Source organism: Symphalangus syndactylus, chromosome 7 (assembly GCF_028878055.3).
Source record: "Symphalangus syndactylus isolate Jambi chromosome 7, NHGRI_mSymSyn1-v2.1_pri, whole genome shotgun sequence".
Taxonomy (NCBI): domain Eukaryota; kingdom Metazoa; phylum Chordata; class Mammalia; order Primates; family Hylobatidae; genus Symphalangus; species Symphalangus syndactylus.
The window spans coordinates 54,569,481-54,579,080 of record NC_072429.2 but is presented as its reverse complement, the minus strand read 5'-3'; the positions used below and the strand labels follow the sequence as shown (position 1 = coordinate 54,579,080).

General features: G+C 37.9%; 1 long non-coding RNA gene across 1 annotated transcript; it reads left to right on the top strand.

Moving 5' to 3' along the window:
* Positions 1-3,798: 3,798 nt before the first annotated feature.
* On the top strand, positions 3,799-9,300 carry LOC134737212 (uncharacterized). The gene is made up of 3 exons (XR_010121880.1): positions 3,799-3,819; positions 6,265-6,381; positions 9,201-9,300. It is a non-coding gene; the product is annotated as an uncharacterized lncRNA (long non-coding RNA).
* Positions 9,301-9,600: the final 300 nt, after the last annotated feature.

Genomic DNA, 9,600 nt, shown 5'->3' with positions numbered 1-9,600 from the left:
AAAAAATTAGAAAATACCCAAATTAAGCTCTATTTGAATTGTAAGATCAGTGATATTTTGGTTGAAATGTAGATGCTTTTAGTCATCTTTTGGGTCCCTTCCCAAATCTGTTGAAAGCAATGGACATTTCCTACCAAAAATACCACATTTTTGCATTAGACATTTTTGGAGTGTTACAGGTTCCCTAAGTTCATTAATTCCAGCCTTCTTTCATCCTTCTTTTGGGGTTCATGAGGTCAACGTGGAAAATGTCTTTAAGTGTTAACACAGATCTCATTCTTTAAAATATTGGTTGGATGGTTGGACTTTGTTCTTTAGAATTTTGCAAGGCCTGCAAATGTAAACAAATCTTTCATTAGTAGCCTAACTAGAGCAGGGTCCATGTTTGAGGAAATATACAACTAGGGGAAAAGAAAGCTATGGAGTTGCAGATTGGAACAGGGCTATAATAAAAGCTCACACTTATATAGTGCTTAAGGATGGTTTCAATGTATTACAGGATTTTACTTATTAACCACCACAACCTCACCTTAGCGGAAGTTTTGAGAGGGGTGATAAACTGTCTATCCTTGGCTTTACATCTTGAGATGGGTTGGAATGGGGCCCTTAGCTGCGGTGCCAAGAAAATGTTATAAGAAAGCTAAAAATTTCATTGCCTGAAATTTTAACATATTTGGATGTTTAGCTATACACCTGACTAACTGATCAAATTTATTAGATTTCTATGAGGTGTAAGGCATTGAGTGACATAAATGGAATTATGTGAAGGGTACAGAATTCCCAGGTAAACCAACTTGTGGACCAGGTGGTGATTGTTTTTTATTTTTGTTTTTTAGCAGCATCCATATGCTCCTTTATTTTTGAGTAATAAACACTGGAATTGCATTATTAAAATTTAAAATTACAGAAAATTTCAACAGGACATTAACAGTTTTTTTTTAAGGTGAATTTCTGGATTATGTCCCTCAGTAGAAAAAAAATATGTTTTCAATATATATATTTGTAGACTCATGTCAGGAACCTGAAAGCAAAGTCTTCACTTCAGCATTGGGAAGTATATGAAACTGTTTTCGGACCACACAACTCTGTGAGCTCATCACCAAGAATTGGTCTGCAAGGTCTTCAGAAGGGCAGGCTATTTGTAAACTCCTTTTGACTTAGCTGGTAAGACAGAAAGTTCTTTTTTCATGGCTAAATGATACTTGAGAAAAGAAAAAATTTGGTGAAGCTGAATGTATCTAGTTGAAATAAAAATGCCTAACTTTCTCCTGCGTAAGCAAAATATACTACTTACAAGAAAAAAAAGGAATTTATGAATAGAAATAGAATCAGGTCACAGTGCATTTCCTAATTCTCCACTGGATTTTGTTACTCAAGCACTGTATTTTTACCTTTTATCATAGCTGTCATTCGTCCTTGTACTTTAGATAGCAGCTTATCAACCCTTGTTATATCCTTAGCATCTTTAGGGTGATGATCTTATCTTTATTTTTGACCACACTTCCTGTGCCTGCCCCTTTTCTTACATCAATTTCTGTTCCACTTGGGATTTTGTACTCACAGATGTGACATGAATATTTATGAGATTAAAGTGAATGGTCCAACATGAATTCAGAAAAATTTTGATCCATTCGTACAAATTATTTAAAATATTCCCTTTCCAATTGAGGCAGCAAGGCCTCTAGCTTAGTGCTCATTTTCCCTCTCTAAGCATATTCATACCATTAGGGTATTAATTTCTTCTAAACTAAAGCTCTTATCTCCTCATAATTCATTATGTCTGTTTTTGATTCCCACTATCATTGTGGTCTCTCAACTTACTCCTGTTAACACAGCCATTTTGGAGGCTTTTATAATACCTCCTCTGTTGATCTTCAAATTTTGCCTAAATAGTCAATAACTTAAATGAGAAAGTGTTCATGAGTGAGCCAGTGAGCTCAGAAATTTGGAATCCTTTTGCCATGGAGGGTGATGGTGAGCTTAATGATAACAAGAATTTCCCAATTATGGCATCTGCTTTTCTAATCATCTCTCCTTCCATGTGATAGTGTTTTTATATAGTTTGTTTTGCCTGCCTCCCTCCCTTCCCATCTCTCTTCTTTTCCTCCCTTCCTTCTCTCCTTTCCTCCCACTCTTCTTTCCTTTATGGGAAAAACCATTCTAAATCTTTCAAGTTGTGGTTTGAGTTTAGAGTCTTTTATTGAAATTACATGTTGGTATGCTAGGAGTATATGAAAGCTTTTTTTCCAATTTGCGAAAAATGTTTATATTATTCTATTATTTTTATATGATTTTTGTATTAAAATCATCCCAGATATCCCCAAAATAGAATGCAAAGTTTACATTTTAAATTTACTTTGAAATTTTAAAGAAATTTTCTTCTAAGTTGTCTTTGGATTACATATCCAGAAAGATTGGAGGCATCAAAACACTTCCCACTCCTTTTTCAATGTTGTTAGGGATATTGCTATGACATTTTTGAGAAGTATTCAAAACAACTCTATTAAGATAAGCTCCCTTTCTTTATTGTCTTCATCTTATGTCTCTGGCTGTCAATGAAATTCTACCATTTCCCACTCAAAGCCCAGTTGATCTCTGGAAGGAGGTGGGATGTGCCCTTGTATGAGCTCTTAAGAATTTATTTAGCATTTTTTTCTAGTTCTTCCATCAGTGAAATCAAGATGGTAGCTTGAAATTTACCACAGTGGAGGATATTTACAGCACAGAAATTGGCAAAGCCTACAAATAAGTTTAACTTTTTTTTTTTTTTAGAACTCGTTAAGTATGTACCAGCACACTCTGTAAGGTTGATTGATGCTTGATCTAGGTGTCTTCCCTATGCTTTGTGTGTTACTCCTGTGGCTTTACCAGCTATTATGCATTAGTCTCTGGGGATAAGGGAAGTAATAAACCTTTGTCCCAGGTCTCACAAATAGCTTGGTTATTAATCAAATGATCATTTGGTCTGGCTTCCTTTGTTCGGCCCTATGCTTGTAAGTATGGATGTGTTAGCTCTAGACAGAACCATAGATAAGGGAGCTAAACCCCAGAGTGATTAATGACTTACAAGGTCACAATTCTAGTTAGAGGCAAAGATGCTGGGACAAGAATCCAGGTTTTCTGAGTCCCAGGTAGGTTTTGTTGCTGTTATACAACTCTCTCTCTCATAATTATTAAAAAATCCTAAATCATAAATATTCCATTGTAATAAGCTTCAGAAAGCATTGCAAGCCACATATTTAGCTCTAATACTATTAATCTTTGCTTTTTTCTAATCTAAAAAATAGGATACGTTAAGAAAAGTAGAAAATGTAAAAATATTGGTAAAAAACCAAAACTCCTAACAAATTAATATATATATGTTAAGAGAGACGTACATTTAAACAATTTACCATCATCTGTCAACTTTTAAAGGAATGCCTGGATCTAACTCTTAAGACTTTCAACCGAAGTGACACAATTTTTCCAGCAATTTTAACAGTTTCTCCCAGCTTACTTGTTAAAAAAATCTGTAACATCTTTAGCAAGAAACAGAAAGACAGAGGGCAGCATGGGACCAGAGTGCAGCTGCCCTTCAGAAGAACCTGACCGTACAACTTGCACATCTGAAGAGGTAGCCAAGAAAATAGAGAGAAGAATGGGAAGTGGATCTACCCACATCCTCTCCCATCCCCTCCAGAAAGAAATGCAGCATCTCTTTCTCATTGTTTAAGAAGAAAAGGGGGATCTCAGAGACAAAGCCAATGAAGGATAAATGAGTGCTCTGCCAGTTCAAAGTCAATGTGAAGATTGGACGGGGAAGCATGCGGAGCTCAGAAGGTATTATTTTTAGAGGGTGCAAACAAGAGAACTTGCCTGGCAGAAGGGTTTGTGCAGGCTCTTCCAGCCCCAGTAATTGGATAGGTTTGGCAGACTGAAAGAGGGGCTCGTGGTTCCTGATGAATGCTCCACTTGTGCCCGGGTGTGATTTAGCGTGCTGCTGAATAAACACAACACAGGGAAGGGAAGGTGATAACTACCAGTCTCAGCAGAAAGAGAGAGCCTATAAATATGCCAGGGGGTCAATAGGAGTGATTTCATTCTGCCTGCACAGGACTGCTGATGAGGTCTGACAGGGCAGCGCCACTTCATTAATGCATCACAATGGTGAAGAGCGCCTGAAGCAGCAGCAGCAGCAGCAGCAGCAGGAGTCACCTACCTAGGCTGCAGCTATCAGCAGGGCCAGCCCAGAGAAAGAAAGGCAACAATAGACCAACAAAGATGCCATAGGCCACGCCTTCCTGCTTCATCCTCCTCCTGTATCCCTTCATTCTCCTTCTCCTCTTTCCTCCCCTCCCAATCTCCTTCCTTCCCTCATTCCTCCACTTTCATCTCTTTGCTATTTCTAGAAAGAATCTTTTGTCTTGCTAGGCAGAGCATTTATAACAAAGGAAAGACAGGAGGCGTAGATGATGAATCAGAGTAGAGCACTTTTAACTGCAGGAGTGTTAGGATATGAACACTGCTGTTAGGATAGAAAAGAGAAAATCCTCAGAGTATGTATGCTGGATTGTTTAGAGGGGAAAAGTCTTTTATGGAAATCACCTATAAAACAGTTCAGAAATGGAAATACAGCTATTTTGCTGCAACTAGCTTTTTATTTTTTCTTCCAGAAATAACACACAAATGTCCCCAGGCACTTTTCAGTTAGCCCACTGTTCATGGCTCCTTTCCCAGACTCAGGTACTTCTCTTTTCCCATCGCTCCCAGACATCCATTTGCCCCTTGACATTCTACCTCCATTGCCAAGGCCAGAGAACATAACGTGTGCTCACTCTTCCACTTAGCTCCTTTAGGTTCTGTCCTTGTCTGACTGAGTCTGACAAATGGACCGGCAGCCCTGCCACCCTGATTGCTCAGTCATCTGAACCACAGTTTCTGATTTCTGCATGATGGATCTGGCTGTGGCTGGTCCAGAGAATTGGAAAGAAAAAATAATTATAAACTAAATTTAATAGTTCTCCTTGGCATCTTTCTCTTTTTCTATATTCAGTTAGTGCAGCACTACAGCTATTTACTTCACCTTTGCAATTTTTGGGAAAGTGAGGAGGTCAAGAAGGAGTTGTAAGGCAAACTGTTATATATTTCCCTGCATGGTCTGCCTGGCATAGTTACAACTATGTCAAGACTATACATCACTACGAATAATGTATTATGAACAAGTATAATAATATTTGTTAGACACAGCCATTTCTAGCAATTATTTTGTAAGTAGAAAAAGATAAGCAGATATACAAGTAGTGTCCGTATTGCTTAAAGCAAGGTTTGTTTCCAGATGCCAAAACTTCTAGGCTATAAGATGCTCATTTTTCTTGGCCCACTGACTTATAGCATGTTTCTAAGTTTCATAAGCTTAATACAGCCCTAATAATTTTTATGTATTTTTGGTGTATGTTTACATACAATAATACAAGTTAAGACTAAAACTTTAAGAGCACTATTTAAAATCATACATTCATTTTGGATTTCATGAGTCCAGGCCTGAATACTGCCTTAACTAATGTTGAATTGATTTTGAACAAAGAACAAGAATTTTGTAATTTGAAGTGTTTTTGCTTTGTTTTGTTTTGGTATCTGAACAAACTATTCAGAAAAATACCCATTAATAAGGAAGTACTTAGAATGGTTTGGCTTGAATTTTGTTCAGTTTTGTCTTGCTTAAATCTGCTTCTAGATTGTGGACTCTCCACGGGAAGTGTCAATGTTACTTGTTTTTATATCTTCTGGTAGGTCTTACTTGATGTTTGTGTATAATAGGGTATAGAATAATTTTTAGTTAAGTAAAATCTGTATTATATTTTAAGAATTTCAACTTCAGTGAAAACAATATTTAGGTGTATGTGGAGTGGAGAGGGACGGCAGGCAGGGAAACTCCTAAAAGTATACTTAACTTGATAATAAATATCATTCTAGATTTCTACCAATAGTTCTTTTTATTTTTATTTAAGATGGAAATGTAAGAAATCACAGATGAAAAATCAAGCTAAGAAATGAAAAGATTCCTTAAGAAAAAACAAATGAACAAGGATACTCATCATGTAAATAATGAATGAACGAGCGTTTTCCAGTGTATGAGTGATAAGTGATGAAGCAGTAGATGGAATTTCTACTTTACAAATACCAAATGAGCAAAAGGAAAGATAATTGATAATTGTCTTTGTCTTATAAGCTTTGGAAATGACACATATCCCACCCTCCCCACAAGGCATTTTTTTTTTTTTCCAGAGCAAGAGAAAATCCAGTGACTGACAAAGAATAAGAAGAAAAACACTGACCAAGACAATAATCCCAAGAAGTCAAAAATTAAGGCCCAAGAGGAAGAAGGCAGACTAAAGAAAGTAGGTGAGACAGTGATATGAATCAAAGTGCTGGCTCCATGCTCTGTGACGTTGGGCATCCTCACTGCCCTCGGAAACATGGTCTTGGTGACACTGGTCATGTGCATGAAGTGTTAGAAAATTTTATTAAAGATTCCATGGTTGCATCTCTGCCTTCATGCCTGGATAGTTATTTCTCCTCCTTCTTTCACTCCCAGTCCATACCTTGCCAATCCATTTCTATAACCTCTTTAAATATGAATAAAGTCTGACCATTGTGAATGGACCCACTTTTTATATAATAAAGAGGAAGTTAGGGATATGCTGAGTTTTTGTTTCACTGTTGTTAGTAATTTAAGATATCCCTTGGTGTTTTCTCCCTGTTTCTTGCTGGTTTCATTGCAACTAAGTATTTCCTCTGTTCCCTACTCTTTCCTCTCCTTTAAGAACTCCAATTTCATTAGGCCTATCCCACCCCTCCAGTGGGCCATCTGAAGGTGTTCCAGACCTCACTGGTGCCCTACTCATATTCATTCAAATTTGCTCTTAATTTCATCAAGTATATTTTTCATCTCTGACATTGTAGTTTTCACCTCCAGGTTTTGGATTTGGGTTTTTTTGGTACCTCTTCCATGCCTTTATTCCTCTAGCTTTTGGAACATATGGAATAGAGTTATAATAACTGATTTCATGTCCTTGTCTACTAATTCTCTAACATATGTCAGTTCTTGGTTTCTTTGATTTGTTGATTTTTCTCCTCATTATCAATTGTATTTTCTAGCTTTTTTTCATGCCTGATAATTTTTGACACGGTGTGAATTTTATCTTATTGGGTCCTGAGTAGGATTGTAGTCCCACAGATCTTCTTGAGCTTTGTTCTGGGATGACTTTAAGTTATTTAAAACTGGGTGGGATCCTTTAAAGTACTGCTTTTAAGCTTTGTTAGGTGAGTCTAGAGCTGCAATTAATCTAGCATTAATTTCACCCTGTTTGTGAGGCAAGACCCTTCCGGGTACTTTATCTAATGCTCCGTGAATCATGAGGATTTCCAGTCTGACCAGGGGAAGTGGGTGGGAAGGCACCATTCTTGACCCTGTGTAAGCTCTGGGTAATTTTCCCTCTAATCCTCTCAGATGGTTCTGTCTCTGGCCTAGCATACTTTCCTCACATACATGAGCTGATCAGTGCTTTGCTGAATACTCAGGGGAGCCCCTCTGCAGATCACTGGAGTTCTCTCTCTGTATAACTCTCTCCTCTCCAGTACTCTGTTCTTCAAACTTCAAACTTATTCCCTTGACTCTCACCTTCATCTGTTTACCTCTGGGAGACACTGGGTTCTGCCTGACTCCCCTTCCCTTCTCCATACCTGGAAGCCTCTCTCGAGGAAGAATCTTGAACAGTGATGGATTTTTTATTTGCTTTCTGCCCTTCAGGGATTCCTAGCCTTTATGACCCGATATCCAGTGTCTTCAAAACTGTTGTTTCATACATTTCCTCCAGTATTTTTGTTGTTCTGGCCGGGAAGCCTTTCAGGTAAAACCAGTCTTTGCTACTCCTTCTTGGCCGGAATGACAAGTCCTTAATTTTCTTATTTTTAAAATGGCACTTTAGTATTATTTTTTACTTACCTATGGAGTTGTGAGGATAAAGCAAGATGTATTTAAAAAATACACTTACCTAACTTATTTATAATCCACTTTCCTTCAAAGATTTTTAGAGATAAAAACACTAACATCAGATAAAAACATAATGCTGAAAAAGTAGATGAAACCAGGATCAATATCACAAATGTTTATCTTAAAATTTCATTCAACTGAAATTTGTTGAATGCTTGCTTTGTTCTAAGACATAACTGAATAGAGCATACCAATACCGCTCTGCACTGTTGACCGAGGAGGGTGTGCAGGCTTGGTCATGCTCCCAGGATGGCCCAGGAGAGGCCTATGATTACCTGACAAGACTGATCTTCTCCAAAGGCTCCTGGTAAAGGGGAACCCTGTGATGCAGGCACTGCAGCCCTTTTGTCTAACACTTCTTCCCTCTTGACACCCATATCAACAATGTGTCACCCTCTAATGTGCTTTAGGTTTTCTTAGGACTCTGTACCTTCACTGTCCTGATACTTCCTCTCTGAATTTCCCTTAGTGCTGCTCACACCTCTTCCAGGAAGCCTTCCATGTTTCCCTCATCAAACTCTGTGCTTGTCTTGAGAGATCCCAGTCTTCAACACTTAACTCTGGCACAGCTTATGTGACCCTGGATTATGAGGGTTTGCTTGTCTGTCTTCACTCCAAACTATAAGCTCCTAACAGGGAGGGATGATCTTTTTTTATTCTGTATCCTCAAGGCCTAGGATACAAACGCTGGCACATGATGTATATTAGCAATGTTGAATAAATGCACGAAATGAATGAGTTAATCCTAAAATAAATAGAAGAGGCAAAATAAAAGCCTAGTTCTGATAAGTTCCCTCAATATTTCTATCATGCCAAAAGCACAGTTCTGGTAAGGCATATAGCCATTCAGGTACTCATTTAACTGATGGCCTGGCAGAAAATAACATATGTGAAAATGTAAGACATTATTATTCTACTGCTTTGAAGTTTTATTTAGGCTGACCTCTTACTTTATATGGTTCTTTTATTTTTTTTATGCTTATTTAATAATGCTTGCTGTGGACTGACTGTGTCCCACTGAAATTCATTTGTTGAAGCCTAAAACTCCAATTGGTGGTATTAGGAGGTGGGGCCTTTAGTGGGTAATTAGGTTATAAGGATGGAGTCCTCATGAATGGGATTAGTACCCTTATCAGAAGAGGCATGAACAATTATCTCTATCCACCAGGAAAGATGCAAGAAGAAAGACAGCCATCTGCATACCAGGAAGAGGGCCCTCACCAGACACTGGATATGCTGCATCCTTGATCTTGGGCTTCCAACCTCTAGAACCATGTGAAATACATTTCCGTTGTTTAAACCACCCCATCTACAGTATTTTCTTGGGGCAGCCCAAGCTGACTCAGATAGCCTTATTACACCTTATTTTAGTAATAATAATCATTTCATTAATAATAAGATCCCTTAAAGTAGCTCCTCCCCTATGAGCACCACCCATTCTTTCTCGTATCTGATAGTCATGCTGATTATCTGGAAGCCATCATGTTGAAGGAGCAACAATTTTAAACCTTGTAGAGTCCTGTGATCTTGGCATCTTCTCTCAATCTGTATGCTTATACAATCTGCTC